Below are 23,796 nucleotides of genomic sequence, written 5' to 3' on the forward strand. Positions count from 1 at the left end.
TCGGCCGAGTTGGAAAGCCCGAAAGAAAAAGTGGCCCAAATCAAGCGAAATCCTGCAATTGAAAGAATCGAGTCGGCCCTGAAGCAAAAATTGGAAAAAACGCAAGGGGCAGGCTCTAGATTCCAACCAGGAACCCCGTTTTCATCAATCATTAAGAACATTGATTTTTCCAGTTTTGGAAGCCCAAGTATTCCTAAAGCCATTAACGTAGATGGTGATGATGAACCAAAATATGATGATAAAGAGAAACCTGATGAATCTGCAGCAGCCATCATGATGGCAGTAGTTCAGGAGATCAAGAAACTCAACGAAAAATTCCATAAGATACCAGGAGTACCTGCCAGCATGGAAGAAGCTACCTCTGATAGCTATGCTGATTCGCCTTTTATAGACAAAATAGCAAAACTAGACTTACCAAAAAAGTTCACAATTCTATCCATGAGAGTCTATGATGGAACCACGGATCCACAAAATCACATGGCTCTTTACAAGCAGAAAATGCTGGCAGCATCTATTCCCAGCGAGTTCAGACAAGTTTGCATGTGCAAGGGATTTGGAACGACCCTGACTGGCCCTTCTCTGCAATGGTACATCAACCTGCCAACTCGCAGCATCCATTCCTTTGCCAACCTGATCAATAGTTTCAACCAGCAGTTTGCAAGTAGCAGGGAGTTGGAGAAAGGATCCAGTGACATTTACCGAGTTACACAGAAGCCTGATGAAACTCTTAGGACATTTCTTGCAAGATTCAACAAAGAGAAAGTGTCTATACCCAGGTGTGACGTTGGAACAGCAGTGGAGGCATTCAAACAGGGGTTACTACCATACAATGACTTATACAGTGAACTCACTAAGTATCCCTGCCACACCTTCGAAGATGTTCAGGCCAAGACTCTTGCTTTCATCAGGCTGGAAGAAGATAAAAGCTACAAACTTGGATCACCCAGTAGACCAAAGGATCATGAAAGAAGCAATAGGAAAAGCAACAAAGGGAACAATTATAGACCTACCCCATATTCCAGGCCAGATCGGTCAGAAGTTAACCTGACCCATGAGTATCAAGGTAAGGTTAAAGTTTATCCACCTATCTCTGAACATAACTTCAGTGTTGATACTTTGCAGATTAATCCGGAGACTTGACAACATGGGATCAGTGTTAGATGGCCCGGGAAGTCGAAAAATCCAAATCCCAGAAGAGACAATTCAAAATGGTGCGAATTTCACATGGATATTGGACACACCACGGATGATTGTTTCACCCTGAGGAAGGAGGTAGCCTACCTGTTAAAATCACGATACTTAAAAGACATGATCAAGACGAAGGGCAGGAACGCAAACCAGGATAAGGAAAACCAGGAGCACAAGCAGGATCGTAGTCTCCCTCCACCACCACCAATCTATGAAGTAAAATTCATATCTGGCGGTTCGGAGATTTGAGGCCTGACAAGTTCAAAGAAGAAAGAAGATAGCTAGGACACCAAGGACTATGTCACCTATGGCGGATCTTGTCCCAACAATCACTTTCAATGATTGTGACCTGGTGGGCATCCCTGATATTCATCATGATGGCCTGGTCATTTCTATACAGATTGGAACAGCCACGGTAAGAAGGATCCTGGTAGATGGAGGCAGCTCAGTGAACCTAATCATGCTTGACGTACTGAAAGCCATGAAGATAAACGAGGATCAAAACATCAAGAAATCCAGCGTCCTAGTAGGATTCAGCGGTGAAATCAGGAGCACCTTAGGATAAATCCACCTCCCAACCTACGTGGAAGGAGTCTCATCCTATGTGAAATTTGGAGTCCTTGACTGCTTGTCATCCTACAATGTTATCCTAGGCAGACCCTGGATTCACAATGTCAAGGCCGTACCATCAACCTATCACCAGTGTATCAAGATACCAATAGACTGGGGTATAGCCACAATCAAAGGGGATCATAAGACAACCCATGAATGCTACACAGCAGCCTTGAAGCCTTCCAAGGCAGGTAAGTCCCTAGGATAGCAATTACAGTACCCTGTCAGGAGCACTTATGTGGCACCTCCAAGAATGGAAACAGATCAGGTAATCCTAGACCCTGAGTACCCTGACAGGTATGTTTTGATAGGATCTGACGCACCAGATAGTGTCCGGCCTGAACTGGTAAAATTCCTTAAAAATAAATCATCTTGGTTTGCTTGGTCACATTTTGATATGACTGGAATTAGCGCTGATATAATTACTCATAAGCTCAATGTTGACCCATCTTTTAAGCCTCATCAGTGAAAAGGCGCAAATTTGCACAAAGAAACACCATAATAAATGAGGAAGTAGAAAAGCTCTTGGATATGGGGATGATCAAGGAAGTAATGTACCCTAAATGGCTGGCTAACGTAGTTGTTGTGCAGAAAAACAATGGAAAGTGGAGAGTCTGTGTAGACTACACTGACCTGAACAAAGCATGTCCTAAAGATCCATTCCCCCTGCCTCATATTGATGCCATGGTAGACGCCACAGCAAGCCACGAAATGCTAACATTTATGGATGCTTCCAGTGGATTTAATCAGATAAAGATGCACCCTACTGACCAGGAGTATCGCATTCATTACGATCGAGGCATATCTTTGTTACACCGCCATGCCTTTCGGCCTGAAGAATGCAGGGGCAATGTACCAGCGCCTGGTCAACATGATGTTTAAAGACCAGATAGGTGACATCATGGAAGTATACATAGACGACATGGTGGTGAAATCCATGAATGCAGAAGATCATGTGAAGCATCTAGAAATAGAATTTGAGATATTAGAAAAATATAACATGAAGCTAAACCCTGCAAAGTGCCACTTTGGAGTCTCTGCAGGCAAATTTCTTGGATATATGGTCACAAAGAGAGGCATAGAAGCTAGCCCTGAACAGATAAACGCTATCTTGGAACTACAGTCACCCAAGTCTGTCAAGGATATCCAAAAATTGACAGGCCGGGTAGCTGCCCTGAACCGCTTTATATCAAGATCCTCTGAGAGATGCAAAACATTCTATCACCTCCTCAGGAAAAATAAACAATTCCAGTGGACGGATGAGCATGAGGCAGCTTTTCAGGATCTAAATCCTATTTGTCATCTCCACCCTTACTAGCTAAGCCAGAAAAGGGAGAACCTCTGTCAGTATACCTATCATCACGTCTGATCAAAGATCAGTGATTACGGTAAAAGAACAGGACGGCAACATCCGATCTACTATGTAAGTAAAAGCCCGCTAGATCTTTGAGTTGAGGTATGGACTACTTGAAAAATACGTTCTAGCTTTAATTATGTCATGTACCAAGTTGAGACCCTATTTTGAAAGTCACCCCATTATAGTCAGGACCAATATGCCCATAAAATATGTCCTGCGTAAACCTGAACTTTCAGGCAGGATGGCCAAATGGTCAGTACAGATTAGCACATATGACATCTCTTTTGAACCCAGGGCAGCGATCAAATCGCAGGCCCTAGCAGACTTTGTGGCTGATTTTAGCCATAACCTGGAACCAGACCTAATAAAAGAGGTCAACCAACTAGAAAATAAAACCCTAGACTAAGAATGGACCCTATTCATAGATGGGGCATCCAACGCCAGGGGGACGGGGTTAGGACTAGTACTTAAATCACCACGGGAGACGTAATAGCTCGAGCCGTAGTCTGTGAGTTCAAAGCTACCAACAATGAAGCGAGAATATGAAGCCCTGATAGCTGGCTTAAAGGTATGTCTAGACCTCGGTGTTCAAAACCTAAAGGTAAAAACTGATTCACTCTTAAATGCCAACCAAATAAAGGGAATTTATACAGCTAAGGATGCAAAAATGATTTCGTATGTAGAATATGCAAAAAACCTTACCGCTAAATTTGCTTTATTTGACATAGATCAAATATCAAGAGACCTGAATACCCAGTGATGCTCAGCCAGCCCTAGGTTCAAATTTCACCCCCACTGTTTTCGACAAAATACCAATTGTGCACTTATTAGAGCCAACCATCAGCAAACCTGAACAGGTCAATCCTGTCAATCAGGGCAGTAACTCTTGGACTAAACCCTATTATGACTGGTTTCTCCGAGGAATACTACCTCAGGGAAGACATGAGGCAAGGGCCTTTAAAATTAGAGCTTCAACTTATCCTATCATCAATAACACCCTGTTCAAGAGATCGCAGACTGGACCGTACCTGAGATGCTTGGAGCCTGACGAAGCCAAACTAGTACTTCAAGAAATACATGATGGACATTGTGGCAAACACAAAGGAGGAAAGAGTCTGGCAAACAAAGTTCTCAGGACAGGCTACTACTAGCCTACACTGAGGGCTGACTGCCTGGAATACTCTTCAAAATGCGAAGCTTGCCAAATTCATGCACCAATCACACATCAACCATCTGAACTCCTTCATTTAATTTCCGCACCCTGGCAATTCATAAAGTGGGGCATGGACATTGTGGGAAAACTGCCTGTAGCTCCAGGACAAAAAGTCTTCATGTTAGTTATGACTGATTACTTCTCCAAATGGATCGAGACTGACTCTTTCAGGCAAATAACCAAAAAATAAGTAATATCCTTTATCAGGACAAACATTATTTGCAGATATGGAGTCCCATCAGAAATAGTATGTGACAACGGAACTCAGTTCGTAGGGAAAAGGACCCAAGCATTTTGCCAAGAAAGGAATATCAACCTGGTAACATCAACCCCTGGATATCCAAAAGCTAATGGCCAGGCGGAGTCAAACAACAAGGTAGTCATAAGCTGCCTAAAAAAGAAGCTGAAAAGAAGACGAGGCAGATGGGCTGAAGAACTTCCGTTAGTACTATGGGCAGACAGGACAACTCCAAAAAATGCAACAGGCCAAACACCTTACTCCCTGGTGTATTGCTGTGAATCCGTCATTCCTGCGGAAGTACGAGTACCAACATCCAGATGCAGCCTGAATAACGTTGAAGAAAACAAAGACCTGATGCAAGACAACTTGGTCCTGACAGAAGACTTAAGAGACGTTGCCAAAGTTAGGATGGCATCATATCAACAAGCAGTCTCCAGGACTTACAATAAAAACGTCAGGGTCAGGGTCTTTAAAGAAGGAGACCTTGTCTTACGCAAAGTATTTCCAAATAAAAAAGAAAAATCAAGCAACAACTGGCTCCCACATGGGAAGGCCCTTACTTAATTGATTCAATTGTTGGACAAGGAGCATACAGGCTCCAAACGCTAGAAGAGGAAATGATCCCAAGATCCTGGAATGTAACTCATTTAAAATTATTCCATATGTAAAGATCATGCTACAATCAGGTATAAATTCAATCACTACTCAACCTAACATGCTATGTGATGAACTACATGTTTTACATACCCTGTCTGTATTTTATATCTGTTCAAACTAACCTATCTATTTACTTTTTGAATCCTGAACAATTACACATGATAAAAGATTATATGTATAAATATTCAGGATTGAGGGCTACTCTACTATACATTCCTGAAACTAAAATTTTGCACTTAATCGTGCTCGACGAGTTGATAACCGCCACCGATACGGTAAAAAGTCGGGATCAATCGGCATGAAATAATTGCCGACCCGACTAGGTTTATCGCCACGGATTACAACCTGGGGCCGGACGCAGAAGATAGGTGTAAGGGTGTTCTCTCCCAAACACTTAGTCAAAATGCCCTCTTGACAAAGCCGAATACCAAGCCCTCCAACTAGGCGGGGGACATAAGCCCTCCCCATGCGGTTTTCCCACCCCTTCAACTATTATAGCAAAAAAACTATACTTGGTTGAATTACTCATGAATAACAATATAAAACGAAAATAATGTGCGGGTCATTCAAACGAAATATTTGACAAAGCCCAACAGGATGAAACTCACAAATCAAGCAAAGTCAAAAGTGAAATCAACCAAAAGAAGGCCACCATGTCTATATCAATAAAAAACCTTTACCCCCTGGGGCAAAGGCGCCAAAATATTCATAAAGGCCAGGGAGAGTCTCCCTGACCCAAAACAGGAAAATTAAAATAATGTTTGTCCAGGGACATCCCCTCTGGATGGGCCAAAATACCAACTGAAAAAAATTTATTACTGCTTCTCCTTAGAAACAAAGAAGAACATCAACAACCCGCTCCCCACTCTTAGCGCAGGATCGGCCTCAACGTCCCCGCTCCCCTTGGGAGTCGACCTCCCGTTCATTCTCTAAATTGTGCGGTCGGGATACTTTGAAGCAAAATGAAAGCCATCTCACTGCAGGGTCCCATTTGGCTCGGCCTCGACAGGCTCCGACATAGCAGCCGCCCTTCCTTTGATATAAAAGTAGAGGGAAGCATCATCCAGCTTAAAATCCAAGTCATCCCTCTCTTGGGTGAGCTCCTCATTTCTGTCTAGGGCCTCCTGCAACAGCTGCTTGCTCGAAAATGCCTCAGTCTTAGCAGCATCCCTCTCAGCCTGCACCCTTGTCAAGTCAGCAACTTTAGCAGCCAGGTCAGCTCGTGCAAAATCCAGCTCAGACTTTAGCCTATCATAATCTGATATCATCAGATCATTTCTTGCTACCAAAGAAGTAGCCTGATAGGCATTATGAAGACAGGTTGCAGCACCCTGATCAAAAACAGAGAAAAATATGAGTAATTTATACCAACAATATAAAACTACCAAAACAAAACACATAGAGAAATTGTGCCAACCTACCTCCCTCACAGCAGCCAAGGCGCCAGCCAAGAGGCTGACTGAATGATCCACTGAAGCGACTGCCTGAGTAGCAGTCTCAATAGGGTCAAGGGTGAGCATGACATCTGATTTAGAAGATAATCCCGATCTTCACCCTAACACCTCCATATTATCCAACCTGGCTCTCACCTCCCCGACCAGGCGCGAAACATCAACATCTTCAATTTTCCTTTTTTGGGCTCTGAACTTGTTTCAAAGAAAAGAGACCCTGGGCAAAGATCGGACTTTTCAGTCAAGTCAATAACAGGCTCAGCATCCCCGCTTCCCTGGGGACCTTCCTCCTTGATCTTAGCCAGCCTGGATGAGAGGTCAGCCATACCAAACCTGGCAAGGCGAACAGAAGACCTGGTGGCTGCAACACGAAATACTGTATCAGCAATATAAACTAAACATTTTCAGGAAATTAAAAGTAAAGATAAAAGAAAGATTAAGATAGACTTACTGCCTGAGGTAGTGGCGCTAGCAGCCCCTGATGGTTTAGCCGCCCTGGCAGCACCGCCAGCCTTCAAGCAGCGAGGAAGGTGATCAACCCCACAGCAGAGAGGCCAGGACCTCTCCAAAGGAGGAATAGCAAGGAAAGCAGAAACATTGGGAGTGGGATACTCAGTTTCAATAACCCAGTCATCAACTGCACACATAAGAGGTATGACTTATTATAATTTTTAACAAATAAAACATGCAGGACAAAGAAAGAAACCAAAAAGACTCACCAGCAACGCAGGCCTCATGATTCAAATACGCTAAGTCAGGACCCACAGAATTGGTCCTGACAAACATGTACCCAGCAACGCAGCCTTTGTCATGGCCACTGTCCAAATTACTCAGAAGAGGAGTAGTAGACGCCCTAGCCTTAAAACTTATACGGCCAGGACTGTTCGTTTTAACAGCATAACAGGTCTTCAAATCGTCAAGAGAAAAAGAGATATTGTGTTTCTAACAGAGATTCTCAATGGAACATACAACCTTCCACACCATTGGCATTAACTGATAAGATGGAACACCGATCTCCTTAATAACCTCAACCATAATAGGAGAAAAAGGAAGCTTACGGCCCCTGCCAAAGCCCGTCATGGATGTAGAACCAACCAGGACAAGCCCAGTCGGCCCTGATAGGAGAATCCTCAGGGATCCAGACTTCAGCATCAGCAGGGATGATCCCCTTATCCTTCAAAATCTTCTCAAACTCAGGCTTCAAACGGTTTGCAGGAGACTGATCCTCATTTAAATCCTTCGTAGGCTTAAATTGGAAATCACCATGAGATATTGAGATCATCTCCAATGGAGGATCACTCGGCTTATTTACTGTTGGAGATGGAGCAGCAGAAGAAGCAGGCAAGGTTTCAGAAGAAATTTCCTCAGGATTCTGAGGAGGAGGAGTTGTAGGAACCGCTGCCCTGGTAGATTTTTTCTTTGCAGCCATTATGTGAAAGATTATGGAGAATTGATTAATGATTGAGGAAGTTGGAAATTAAGAAAACTGAAGAAAAAGATTGTTGAAGAGAGAAGATGAGAAGAAATTGCGTTGGTGAGTTCAACTTAATGAAGCAGACAGGTATTTATAGTGAAGAGGATTAGGGTTTCAGCCGCAAAGGAAGTGGATAATCATTAAGGAAGTTGCAGTAAATAAACACGCGTCAGCAACTACAGTAAAATAGCCGTTACAGGAATTTTGTCAGGAAAAACTTAACCGTTGGGTAATCTTACCAATAATAAAGTTATCTCCCCATTTTTCCGCCCTGGCACAATCCAAATGAGGAGATAAAGGGCAATTGTTAGGCCTGGAAATCCGCAGACCTTCCTGATCAGTATCTCACCTGAACTTGACTAACAGGCTGTCAGGGTGCCAGGCTATCAGGGCACATGAAGATAGGCGCCATGCCATGGAGAGGACAACGGTCAAAATATCAAGACGATATTAGACCATATACGCGTGTTATAAAGGGATTATATACGCAGCATTAAGTGTGAAGATTATGCAGTAAATGCGATTATTAAGAGAGAAATAATTGGCAAATACTACTGGAAATAATGGAGAATAATCTGCCTTTAATGCCAGTTCAAGCAGTCGTTCAAGATGGAAGCTTATATAAAGAACACTCTGAAGATATTGAGGGCATATCATTCATACGCAAGAAGGAGCATACACAATACTTAGAGAAATACAAAGATTGTTATAATCATTTAATTATTCTCCCAAATAACATAGTGAAATCCTCTCCTGGCTTGGTGCCCGTGGTTTTTTCCCATTCAAGGGTTTTCCACGTACAAAATTACTTGTCTTACTGTTATTGTTGTTATTCCATTTACAGCTTATTATTGTACCCTGACGACCTGACCAACAGACTACCTAGGGCTAGTTAACCTTACACAACTCTACCCTGACCTGATTTCGCCCTGCGCAAAATCCACACGAAACAGTTATAATTAATATACAAAGTCTCTTATTACAAATCCTTTTAAAAACATAATAATACAAAATGGCACCAAACTTTTTACAAAGTCTTTAATAAAAATCTTCACTTGAAATAAAATCCTTTTGAACAGCAGATGAAGAATTGAAAAGAAGACATAGAAAACCTACCCCCATGACGGGTAACCTAAAAAGGAGAACACGTCAGTCAGGCAGCTGAGTAACAGATAATACCTTAATATAAGCAGCATTATTTTGGTCATGGCGTGGAAACAAGCACAGGTAAAAATGAAAATAAACATAGAATATAATAAAAACGCTCCCCATAAACTATTCTGAACCTCAAACCAACTCCATGTTATTCCTCTAATACAACTCTTATTCCTTTCCTCCATAAGTAACCAAGTCTCAGCTCATTACTCCATTATTCAATCTTATTTTATTATTCTGTCTCATAATATACTATACTCCAAATAACCAGGTATCCTTTTCTCATTGTCGACCCTAAGCCAAGGACAATGGGTGAGGGAACTGGCTGTAAAACCGCGAAACAATATTTCCATCTTAATGTTAATTTCAAATTCATAATATATAACTCAATAACCTTGGTTACTCTGGACAGTAAAATAATACTTGGCACACAGGCCTCATAACTCAATACCAATAACAATATCCATCTCAATATCAATGTCATATTGTTGTTGTTCATACAAAGAACTGTTCAGCACTTCGAGTACAAGACTCCAAGCTACTCACCCACTTATCAAGGTCAAAGGAATCGACAAATCAAACACAATATGAAAATAACCACTCTAAATTTTCCGTAGAACCCGATCTCCGCTAGAAGGCCATAGAAATTCACATTTAACAAGTCATTGCAATTCCTCTAAACTTCTGTCAATTATCATTCTCCAAAGGAACACCAACTCCTTTGTTTGCTTAATATAGCAAGTGTTCCTGGAACTAGTTACGCGAGTGTTAATGGACAACCCCAAAATGGCAATGATCTAATCCTAGTTGCGCTTGTTCGTCTCCAAACAAGCCAAGACCAAGCTTTTGATGTTCAAAAAGCGGTCCTCCAAATGAAAAAGAGCAAACAAGATTTCTGTGCTCAAATGCAAAGAGATAGCCAAGCCAAAGACACTACCATCAACAATATCCTTGCTTATACCAAAATGTTGGAAACACAATTGTCCCAATTGGCCTCTTCAAGTTCCCAAAGACAAAAAGGACAATTACCTCCTCAAGGTAATCCTCCTACAAGACATGAGACCATCAAAGCCATTCACTTGAGGAGTGTTAAAAGATATGAGGGACCTAAGATGCCAATTGAAGAGGATATCATTGAGGAAAGTGTCAAGAAAAGTGATGTGATGGAACCATTGAGGAGAAATCCTAAGGTGGTAGAGCCAACTACCAATGACTCATGGAAGAAAAGAAATGAAGAGAAGGCCAAAGAGGTTAATAAATAGCCTATTGTGATTAAATTTCCATTTCCAAGTCGCCAAGACAAGCCCAAGCCTGATGAGCAACTTGGAAAGTTCATGGAGATTGTGAAGAACCTAGAGGTTTCTATACCATTCACGGAGTTGATCAACCATGTTCCGGCCTATGCAAAATACATGAAAGACATCCTTACCAAGAAGAAGTCCATAAGGAAGTTGTAAACCATTGCCTTCACAAAGATTAGTAGTGCAATTCTTCAAGTGAATTCCCCACCTAAGCTCAAGGATCCGGGAAGCTTCTCCATTCCATGTACCATTGGTGACACCACAATCAACAAGGCACTATGTGATCTAGGTGCAAGTGTGAGTGTCATGCCATATTTGGTATGTGAAAGACTAGGAGCGGGAGAACTCAAGTGCACTAACATGACCTTACAAATGGCAGACCAAACAACAAAGAAACCACTAGGGGTATGGGAAGATGTACCCGTGAGAATTGGAAAGTTCTTCATACTGGTGGACTTTGTTATTGTTGATATGGAGGAAGATTCCAACATTCCAATCCTTCTACGAAGACCATTCCTAAACACCGTCGGAGCGGTGATTGATGTAAAGTACGGGATGCTCACACTTGAAGTTGGTGATGAAACAATCACCTTTAATCTTGATAAGACTATGAGAGCTCCCAACTTGCTTGAGCTATGCTTTATGGTTGATCACTATACCCGGGAAGGTGACAAGAAGAAAGTGGAATCTCCATTAAAAGGACAAGTAAAAGATGGAAATCTCAAAGAGAAGGGCAAAGACACACCGCCTAATTGGAAAAAAGATATTGATGATGTTGAAGTGGCTCTATTCGGAGAGCATGGAATTTTTCACAACAAGAATGAGAGCTTGCAAAGCTCACCCATGACAAGTATCAATGGAGGCCTCATTGGCCATGTTAACAAGGAATAAGAGTTGCTCTTGCCAACTCATGATCCTCCCAACATAGGGAATGAAGAAAGGGAAGTATGTCGTCTATAAGATGATAAATTTGAAGGATTTGTTAACCCTTACATTGGAAATGCTATGACTCTAGACCAAGGCTATGTAGATCCTTGTCACCTCTTTGACTCGGACTACTACATGAACGAAGACAACAATGTGCCTAGGTCTATGCAAGACCTCTATCATGACAATGAACAAGCATTTGACTACTTCTTCAAGATGTTGAGCAACATCAACAACGTCCTTGCTCTACCCCCTTAACACCTCTCAAGAAAAGGAGAGTTTGGTGGAGTCCTCCCTAAACCACCATTTGTAAATATTCTAACCTCTTAACTTGCATTTCATTTAACTTGTACATTATTCAATTTTTTCTATGCATTTTATACGCCTTGTTGTATAATCTTTGTAACATGAGAGCAAGTGAGGGAGGGATTTTAATGTGTAGTGTTTGATGATCAATTGTGGGGAAGCAATTACCTAGGCTAGCCAAGCCTTTGTAGTGCAACCTCTTGACAAATAAAGAAACAAAAAAATTGCGGGAAAGGGATCCTCACGGGCAGACCCTAGCTCATGGGGGCTGAAGCAAGGAAGAAAAAAAAAATTTAAAGATTGAGAATCCGCCCGAGCTGCTTTCAGGACGGGCGTCCCAGCTCTCGAACCGCTCGAGCCGAGCTCAGGACGGACGTCCACATGGCTTAAGAAAATTTCCTGATACAAAAACCACTCGTCCCCATATGAGGTTGAGCGTCCCTAGCTGGTATAAGAGCAAAAACACGGGACTCTTATTCCTTATTCTTCATTTCTATCCTTCTTCAAACATAAACACAACAAATTCCCTCACTACAACCATCAACCCCATCATCCAAAAACACTAATTTCTCAACCAAATTCATCCAAATCAATTCCAAACTTGCTAATAATCAAAACAAATCACTCCTTTGTAAACAAAAAGACATCCAAACATCAAAATTTGCACAAAATCAATTAAAATTTCTAGGGTTAGGGTGAAATCCGAAAACCCCCAAAATGATTGCAAATTTGATTGAAATTGGAAGATTAAGGGAGCATTCAAGTATACTCAAGGTTTGTTTACACTAACTTGAAGGAGAAATCAACAATGGCAAAGACAAAGGGCAACACCAAAGCACCCAAAGCCCCAACTTTATCGAAGAGGCAAAAAGTTCTGGCTTCTAATGCATTAGTGGTGGTTGAACAACCAAGGGTCCAAGTAAGAGAAGAGGTTGAGGCCGTGGAAGAAGTTACTACCACTCCACCAGAGATTGAGCAACTAAAGGATTATCCGGTGGTAACTTTTTCCAATGATCATAGAAAAGCTTTTGAATCCCTTGCTAGGAAGAAAATTATCGCCACTAAGGTTATGTGTTAAGACACTTTAGGGAAATTGGGGGTGCTAGACCAAACAAGAGCATTTTTCGAGTCCATAGGATTATCTACCTTGTTCGACATAAATGAATTAACATACCCTTCCCTCACATTGGAGTTCATAAGCTCTTTGAATGAGTATAAGGTAGAGACTCGGAATTATGTTGAATTCCGTCTTGAGAACAAGAGTAGGAGGATGTTTAAGGGTGAGTTCGGAAAGGTTTTTGGAATAAAGAATCTTTGGGATTTTGACAAGAAACCCGACAAATTCGATGCCAAGTCACTTTGGAAAGGGATCTCCGAGAGGAAATTTACTACATTTAGAGAGTGTAACGCCTTGTATATCCATCACCCGGATATACGGTATTGGCATAGGTCAATTTCCAATACCTTGATTGCTAGGAAAGATGCTAATCATATGACCGAGCTTGACCTCATCTACTTAGATTCCAAGATGAATGCCCAAAAAAATCAAAGAATGAATACAATATCCTTCAATTGTTGATTAAGAGATGGTTAGATTTCAAGGAAGGTAAAGAGAAAGCGGCTTTCATTGTGAATGGAGGCTTGATAACAAGATTGGCAAGGCACTTTAACCCACAATTTAATGAAGATAAAAACCGACAAACCGGTTAAAGGTTGCAACCTTCTTGACATGCACACTTTGATCCACAAGTTTCATTGGGTAAAACATGACAACTCCGCCCAAGGATATGAGTGGATAATCAAGGATGTCAATTCTATTATCTTGCCCGGGAATATTTGTCGTCTCAACACTCGCCGTTATAACTACCTTCTCCCCGTCTCAAAGAATGCCAAGAACATTATCAAAGAGCAACAATGTCCAAATGAAGAAGCCTCCTCCTTAGTGCTACCTCCTTACCCCTTTGCTTACAAAGAGTTCACAACAAATGATCCTAGTGTTGTGACGGGCAATGATTACATGGTACAATTCATGAAACATATCCATAAAGAAGCCTACAATAATCAGGTGAACGCTTATTATGCCCAATATCCGCCCCTTTACCATATTGCTAGGCAAGGACTCCTTGATCCCAAGAGTTATTTGACGGAGTGGGCGGATAGGAAAGTGTTCTTTCCTCAAGCTTTTAGAGATGAAGAAGGAGATGCCCGGGAAGCTAAGGAGATTGAGGAGGTTGTTGATGATAAGGATGGGGAAGGAAGTGGGTCTAGCCATGATGATGATGATGATGATGATGAAGAGCAAGGTTCTAGTGGAAGTGAAGAAGAAGAGGATGATGATGATGCCTCCGGGTCTATGGAGAGAGATGATGATGATGATGAGATGAGTGAAAGTTGATGGTTGACAAAGCATGAAGGATGACGACACAAATGCAGGGTTAATAGCTTATGCTAGCATTTTGGCTTATTCTATTGTGAGTCTCCTACTCCTCCTTTTGCTTTTGTTTACATTGTTGACTTGACATGACTTGTATAGCTTATATAACATTTAGCTTAGAGCATTTAGAGAATCATTTTGGACTCTTTCATGGATGAGAGTTTTTGAGTCCTAGCACCACAAAAGGACTCGCACCTCGGTAACATTGAGGGGACTATCTTTTGTGCTCCCACCGTAAAGAATCCAAAATGATAACTTATTTCTCATGCATCGCATTTGCGTGCTTGTGAATAAACTTCCCTCTTTTTGCACTAGAGATAGTGTTTTGTTCGGTTTGGGGAAGTTCATTCATAAGCAACCCGAGTTAATTTAAATTAGCTCTCTGAACAATAGAAAGCATGCATCATATAGCTTAGCTTAGTTTGCGTCATTTGTATATACTCATCACATGTAAATATATCATATGTAGTTTACATCTAGTGTAGAATCATGCATCATATCATATCATTCATTTGCAAAATTCCTTATTGTTTTGTCCATTGGGGACAATGTCCATTCTAAGTGTGGGGATGGGGAATTCTAACACTTAATTCAAAAAATGATAAAAATTTGAAAATTTTGAAAAATCCTAAAACATGTTCTTTCCTTTATAGTGTAGAATTGTATATATTGTATATATTTGTTTGCTTGTTTGTCACTCTTATCACATTGGATCAACTACGCCACATTCGAGGCATGAGGGAAATAGAAGACCGCATGGTATGATCTTTCCAAATCTCCTTCCTCTATTTATATGTTAATGACAATGTGGCTATATTTTGATTGATGCGGTACAAACCAATGTGTTGTTAAGAGTTTGCATTTAGTTTACATGGCATACTAGTTGATAGAAGCATATGCATTAGAGTTTTATATATGATAGTTGCATCATGGCATGTAGTTGCATTTTAGGGAAATTTTGTGAAAATGCCTATTTGGGAAGCTTGACAAGTGTATATAAGGCCCTTATAGATAATCTTTCTCCTTGAGACTTTGTTTGTTATAATACTCTCAAGACACCCTAGGATATGTCATACTAGTATCCTTTGACCCATGGACTAAGGCCTAGTTAAGAGTACCTTGTGGTGTGATAACTCCATTGCTACCGTTTATTCCAAGGTGACCCTTGATGCCATGCAACCGTCCTTACATTTCTATCATCATATTTTTGTCAACAAAAAGGAAATGGGAACAAAAATGTTAAATTGAGTCCAAGTTATCAATGTCAAATGTTTTCAATTGTATCAAATGAAAAGAGGAGCAAAAATAGACTCCTACACTTATAATAGAAGTACCCTTGCTACAAATGGGGCTACTTTGAAAAATGATCAAAGAAAATGCAAAAAGTTGAAAAATCCCAAACATCAAAAAATGGCATGCTCTTAATCGTCAAATGCTTCAAAAATGGGGGGAAAACAAACGCAAAAAAAAAAAACTACTATCAATGAAACTCATGTATTTTGAAACCGTTTTATCCTTTGATGATCCTACTTTGTTGCATGGTGGAGAGGGGACGACCCTTCTTCTTGTCTAGGCAAGAGAGGGAATTACGTGCTCCTACAGTGTTTCTATCACCATAGGGACTTGTCTCTTGACAAAATCATTTAGCGATTGTGGATAAAGGTACCCTAGTTTAACACAACATGGAGGTGACTTGTTTGTATTTTCTTGGACTTAGTAACTAGGAGAACCAATATCTATGATGGAGTGTGTGCCCTTGAATTGCTTCCCTTGTAGGTGATTTCTGCCACTTAGATAAGGAAAGTGGCTATTCTTTTTGTAGATGCATCCCTTACTTGTTTTTATGTGCTTAAATGTTAGGATGCATCACCATTTTGGCAAGCCCCACCTTGCCTTGCAAGAAGGCATCTTACCTCATGGATGTCTTGTTGTGAGTTGAAGGGGCGGAGTGAGACCCGCTAATTATCTCACATCGGCTAGTAGTATTAATAAAGATCATAGTTTTTGTCACCTCTTTACTCGGGATGAGCTAAGGTTCGGTTTGGGGATATTTGATGTGACTCATATTTGCACACTTTTAGTCCCTGAACTAGTCTTATTCCTATGCTTTCTTGCATGTATTAGGGTCGTTTCTTATCTTTAGCTTCCCACTTTGCATATTCTTTGAGGTTTCTGTCCTTGGTAGGAGAGGAGTGCTAACCTTGCATATATGGAGCAATTTGGAGCTAAATGGATTGCATCTAACGACCAAGCAACAAGGAGGAGACCGATACTAAAGACCTAAGTAGATACAACAAGTATTTGGGCAATGGTGAAGGACTCCCCACAGATCTCGAAGTAGCCAATTGAAGAAGAAGCCACACTGGCTTATGGGACGGGCGTCCCAAGCTCAGCCCGAGTGTCCTGATGATCAAGACGGGCGTCCCAATACTCTGCCTGAACGTCCGACAAGCAGGACGGGCGAATTCTCTTACAGCATGGGCGTCCAATAGGGTTAGGTTGAGCAGTTCCTTAGGGACTTGCAAGGCGTTAATCTTCTTCTTAGGGACTTGATCGTCATTTAAGCCCTTAGTTACCCTAATGTGTACTTAGTATAAATACCCCATTGTATTAGGGGATTACTCAACAATTCCTAATTAAGTTTTCATAGTAGCTTTAATCAAGTTGTAATTACACAATTCAATCTTAATCAAATCTTAATCCTTCCTTAATCATTCAAGTGTTCTTAGATTTAGTTGGGTAACTTCAAGACTATTTTGGTTTATTAGAGAATTGACAACTCTTCATCATTCATCAAGTTTTTTTCTATTATTCTTTGCTTATTATTTGGATCATCCTAAGTTGGTACAATTCCTTTTATCCTTTGCTTAATTATTGTTCATTGCTTTACCCATTAACTATGTTTAGCCTTATTAATATGATTGACACCCTTATTAGCATGTTTACCATGATCATGAGTGAGTAGTATCCTATCTAGGATTAATGGGGGATTAGGGGAATTAATCATGGGGTAGATCTTAAGTTAATAAGTTCATATGATTGCTTGCTTGTTGTAGTTTCAACTTATGCACATGTTAGCTTGATGAAATGCTTGATTGACAACCTAGTATGAATCTCTTATCCATTCAACAAGACTTGTAAGATATAAACCAACTCAAGGCTTGTTAGATCATGCATATAGTTGAATAGGAAGAAATTAAGTCGACTTGTAGGTGTTGTAAAGTCTTGATCGACTCGGCTTCGAGACCCAAACCTTCCTAGGACTTGTAAGATATAAACTAACTCGAATCCACTACAACAATAATTTGATTGCATCTATGAAACTTGTTTATGAGATCTCACCATGATTCCCTTATGAACCCATGACACCCTAGTGCCTTAATCAATTGTTTACAACCTTATTCGTTTACTTTGCTTTGTTTGCTTTCATTTCTTTATATTTCATTGTTAAGTAGTTTAGATTGCAAACCTCAAACTCAATCCAAATTGTGACACCCTAAGATATAACTCTCTACAGCCGATAAACCAATACAATATCCGTCCCTTCGGATCCGACCTTTACTTGCCACTCTACTAAGAGTAGTTAGTTGAGATTATAAATATTGTTTTGATTGGTAAGCTTTGACGACAAAGTTTAGACCGAATCAACACGACACGACACGAAACTTAAATGGGTCGGGTTAGGGTTGATGTCTCTTAACACGAACCCGACACGAATAGCCCATTTATTTAAAATTCTCATCATAATATATTTGGCTTAAGTCAATAATTCAACAAAACAACTTAGAAATTAGCATTTTGATTCATCATTTTTGGGAAAATAGGGTTATAATGTGTAGTTTGTTGCATTAGTTTATTGGGTTAAACGGGTTAAGTGGGTTAAAAATGACCTGTTTAATGATAAATGAGTTAAACAGGTCGGGTTGAGTTATAGAAAAATTAAATGGGTCGGGTTAGGGTTGAGACAAATGACTCGTTTATATAATTGGGTCGGGTTAGGGTTGGGGTAGTGGTGACCCTTTTAATATTGACACGAACATGACACGACCTGATCTGTTTGCAAGGTCTACTGAATATTGGCATATGGTATGTAAAAATGAAATTAACATCCCCTATATAAAATTGTTATTGTTGTTGCTTTGTAGTTTGATAAAGTATCTTTTAATTTGTTATGTTGTTTAATCTTATGAATCATTTGTTTTATATATGAACTCATATTTTTCACTTGGTTTAATTTAAGTGATCTACATGTAAGAAAGTTTTTATTCTTTTGTTAAATGTTCACCATATTGATATTTTTCGTTTTGATCAATAAAACTTGTGTATCAACTTTACAACATCATCAAAGGCTCGTGAATGTCATAAGTTAAAACATCATGTAAGTAGTTTGAAGAAGGAGGACAATCAGAAAAGGCACAAGACTAAGGTAAAAATAAAGGTTAAAACTTAATGTAGAAAGTGATAAGTTATTGTTGTATCATTTCATTAGTAAATGAAAACAAGAACAAAAAGTTTATTTTGTGTCAAATGGCGATGGATATGAAGATGGACGCCTAAATTTTAATATTGTTGTAAATTTAGCTTCAATTAAACATTAATGTTCATTGACTTATCTAGGGTTTCTCCTAGGGTTCCGTCTATTGTCTCGTAGATTTCATTCTCTTGCTCGAGGGTTTCTCCCACGGTTTTGATCATGGGGCAAGCCTTTTTCCTTGGTTTTCTTGTGTTGTTTTCGTTTCTTATGTAGGACCAAGGTTTTTCTACGGTGCGGGGTCCTCGACGACCTGGAAAGGAGCCGATGTCAGAGCCGGAGAACCGGGAATTATCGGCTTTCGAATGGGAGGAGAATGGTGTAGATGGGAGGGATATGAATGGGCTGATGTTGGTTGGTAAAATCTGGGCATCTCGGTCGATAAATGTTCGAGCGTCAATTGATACTATGATCAAGTTATAGAATCCTCTTAAACCTATTGTTGGAAATGTGATAGACGCGAAGGAGAACGTCTTTGTGTTTCGATTTGATACGGAGTATGACAAAGCAAAGGTTCTTAAGGGACAACCATGGCATTTCGACAAGTATGTCTGGTGCTTCAACGAACCAAATAAGGCGAGTAAGATTACTGATGTGCCTTTATTTGTGTTTCCAGTTTGGGCGTGGGTTTATGATCTCTCGATTGTTGGTCGAACAAGTCTGACAAATGCTAAACGAATTGGGGCGAGTTTTGGATCGTTTATAGATGTTGAGATGAGACCTAATGCTGAGGTGGAGAGAGCTATTCGTATTCGAGTGTTACATGACGTTCGTTAACCCCTTAAAGCCAGTGTGCATATTAAAATGAAGGACGGGAGGGTGGTAAAGTTTGATGTGAAGTATGAAAAGCTTCCGATCTTCTGCTATGGATTTGGTATCATGGGAGAGAAAGACTGGGAACATGGACCGTATGAGGACGACGAGCTATGGTTTGGGGAATGGCTACGCGCATCGCCGTGGAAAATAACGAAGGTGAGTTCAGACAGTTTGGGAAAGGCAAAACGAGACCTGAATGATGTATTTGATGCTATGAAGGAGAAAGAATCATAGGCGGCTATTGCAACGATGATCGAGAAACTCCAAGCCATTGCTATTGATCTTAAAAACAAAAAGACCAGTTGTTTGGGAGAGGGGCTGTCAGTATGATTCTGCAAGGGAAAGGGATACGGCTATGGGGGAGGGGCGTGATGGTGAAAAGAGGGGGAGGAGTAAAGCCTTTAGGCATAAGATGGGGAGTAGGGAAAAGGGGGGGATAGGAGGAGAATGGTTGGGCTGGAGGGTGAAGATGTTGGGGAGACGGGGCAGGATGTTGAGATGGGTGTGGAAATGCAAATAAATACAGTGAGGCAGGAAAGGGAAATATGTTGGGTGAACGACGAGAGAGGGGAAGATGATGTAGGAGTGGCGTAAAAGTCCTGGAGACGTTTGGCAAGGGAGAAAGTCCAGGAGGGGGAATGGATGGGAATTTGGAGTTGGGAAAAAGAATGAGAGAGGAGGGGATCATAATGGTGTGGTGAAGAAGGTCAAACCAACTATAGACGGGGGCGTCTTAATACCTGAGGCGGAGGTTGAGAGGACTCAACCCCGCCAGGCCCAATGAGTCTTTTAAGCATTAACTGTCGGGGATTGGGCAACCCCGATGCGGTGCGTGCCTTCACTCGACAGTGCGAATAGAAGCCCCGGCCATGCTTTTTCTTTGCGAGACAAAATTGTGTGGTCGTGAAATAAGGAAGGTGAGGGGGAAGCTTGAGGGCTATTATGGGATCGAAGTGGATAATATGGGGCGGTCGGGTGGCCTCGCGTTTTTATGGAGGAAGGAGATTAATTGTACCTTGAGGTCTATGTCCTTACATCATATGGATTTCTTAGTCCAAGAGGAGGATAATGAGGGGAGAGTTATGGGTTTCTATGGGTGGCTAGCGGTTGCTGACCGTCATTTTTCTTGGGAGCTGCTTAGAGTTCTTTAGAGACAGTCGACGCTACCTTGGTTCTGTATCGCTGATTTTAATGAGGTTCTTTATTCGACAGAGATGAAGGAGGGGGGGGGGGTCGCGCACAATGGCATATGAGTAATGTTCAAGTAGCTGTTGATGAGTGTGGGCTAAAGGATGTTGGGTGGGAGGGGTATATGTTTACTTGACGATGGCCAAAGCGGTGATGCTAATAGACAAAGTAGGATTGACCGAGCGATGAGTACTGAGGCGTGGTTAGACCTATTTCCTTATGCAAAGTTGATCAATCTTGACCAGGAATGGTCCGACCATGCCCTGATTAAGCTTGTGTTCGATAAAAGGGAGGCTAGTCATACGGTGATGAGGAGGTTTAAATTTGAGCAAATTTGGGTTGGAGAGGAGGGATGTGAGGAAGCTGTTTTGCGTGGATTGGAAAAGGTCCATGGTGATCTTCGAGCGACAATTTCGGCTTGTGCTAGCGAACTTTAAGCTTAGAAGAAAATTAGCATAAGGAAAATCAATTAGGCTATGGCGAGTAAGCGAAAACAATTACACCGGCTTAATAGGGGTGGTCGTTCTGCCGAGGATGCGAGGAAGCGGAAGAAATTAGTCGCGGAATTAGCTGAGCTTGAGAAGCAGGAAGAAAAATAATGGCGTCAGTGATCAAGGGCATTGTGGCTATGGGAAGGGGATAGAAATACGAAGTTCTTTCATGTGCGGGTAGGTGAAAGGAAGAGGAAAAATTTCATAGGGAAATTGATTGATGATAGGGGTGTAGCGCGAAGGGGGGATGAGGCGGTCTCGGGTGTAACTGTGAATTATTTCTGTGACTTGTTTACATCTGCTCATCCGTCAAATTTTGAGGAGGTGCTTCACGGGCTAGAGGGGAGGGTTACTGACCGTATGAATATAGGGCTGCGAGCGGAGTATTGCGCGTAGGAAATTGTTGAAGCTTTAAATCAAATGCACCCGTTAAAGGCTCTGGGCCCGGATGGTATGAATGGCTTATTTTTTCAATCCTTTTGGCATATTATTGGTCCGGGGGTAATTGAGACTGTGCTGGGTATTTTGCTTGGTCAGCTGAGCATGGAGGAGTTTAATAATACAAATATTGTCCTTATTCCAAAGAAGAATGCGTCGGATAAAATGAAAGATTTTCGACCGATTAGTTTGTGTAATGTGGTATACAAGCTTGTTTCCAAGGTGCTGACAAATCGCTTGAAGTTCTTTTTGGGTGAGATTATTTCGGAGAATCAGAGCACTTTCACGCCGGGACAATTGATATCAGATAATATTTTAATTGCGTTTGAAATGTTTTATCACATGAAAAATTCTCGGCAGGCTGAGGGGCATATGGCTATTAAATTGGATATGGCGAAGGCTTACGATAGATTTGAGTGGGTGTTTTTGAGAAGGGTTTTGGGCGTGATGGGGTTCGATGGGAGTTGGATTAGACGGGTTATGGAGTGTGTAACTACGGTACGGTTCTCTGTCTTTATCAATGGTGAGCCATCTGAAGTGTTTCGACTGGGGAGAGGTCTTCGACAAGGGGATCCATTGTCACCGTATTTATTTATTATTTGTACGGAAGCCTTATCAAATATTCTTAGTAGATCGGTTGCAAACGGGGCTCTTCATGGTATTCGGGTATCTCACAGTGCTCCCGCGATTTCTCATTTGCTCTTTGCCGATGACAATATCTTTTTTGTTCGGGCTAAGGTTGAAGAAGCTGATGAGATTAATCATATTTTGAGGCAATATGAGGCGGCGTCGGGTCAGTTGGTAAGTTTGGATAAAACTACCGTGTCATTTAGAAGGGTGTATCACGGACCAATAGACATACTTTGGCTGGTCGGCTAGGGGTTACGGAAGTGGATGAGCAAGCAAGATATCTAGGCTTGCCTACGGTTATAGGCAGGTCTAAAAAAGTCATTACTGATATTCTTCGTGATAAGCTAAGCAAAGGGTTGAATGGTTGGCGTCGGAATATTTTGTTCAAGGCGGGTAGGGAGGTTCTTATAAAGGCAGTTGCCAATTCACTCCCAACCTATGTGGTGAGTGTTTTTAAAATTCCGGCGAACTTTTGTAATGAGCTTAGATCGATGATTACTCGGTTTTGGTGGGGGCATGAGGAGGGACGAAGGGGAATGTCGTGGATAGCCTGGACCAAGTTGTGTCGTCCTAAGGGAGAAGGAGGCCTTGGCTTTAGGGATTTTAGTATGTTTAATCTTGCGTTACTCGAAAAGCAAGCTTGGCGTTTAGTGGTTTAACCGGAGAGTTTATGGGCCCGTATTATGAAAGCTAAGTACTACCCCAATGCTGATTTTATGACCGCGACAATGGGGCACAACCCAAGCTATACTTGGCGGGGTTTTGTTGAGGCAAGAATGGTTTTGGAGCGGCGATTGAGGAGACGTATTGGAGATAGGCGAGACACACGGGTGTGGGAACATGCTTGGATACCATGGACTCAAACGGGAAGGGTCATCTCACCGTGTGGAATGGGGCTAGAAAATATGGTGGTCGCTGACTTGATTGAGCCGAATGGGTATAGGTGGTGCGAGGAGAAGCTTAAACGGGTCTTCTTGGCTTTTGAAAGAGAACGAATTAGAAATATTAGACTTAGCCCTAATTGGCATAGGGATTTGTGATACTGGGGCCTGGAACGTGATGGGGTATATACAGTGAAATCGTCTTATAAGATGCTTGCAGAGGAGGGAATGGAGATGGGTGCGACTTCGAATAGGGATAAGGATAGATGGCTGTGGAATCGACTTTGGAAAGTCTCGGTTTGGCCTCACATCAAGCTCTTCTTTTGGCAATTAAAGCGCTGGCAACCAAGGATAACATTGCGGCTCGGGTGGGAGTTGAGTCTTCTTTATGCTCTTTTTGTTTTTCTTGTTTTGAGTCGAGTCTTCATTTGTTCCAAGGGTGTAGTGTGGCGAGGTGGGTTTGGGGGAGTCTGGGGTTAGAGAGGGAGGAGGAAGGGTTTTGGTG

This window comes from Silene latifolia, chromosome X (genome assembly GCF_048544455.1).
Source record: "Silene latifolia isolate original U9 population chromosome X, ASM4854445v1, whole genome shotgun sequence".
NCBI classification, from domain to species: Eukaryota; Viridiplantae; Streptophyta; class Magnoliopsida; order Caryophyllales; family Caryophyllaceae; genus Silene; species Silene latifolia.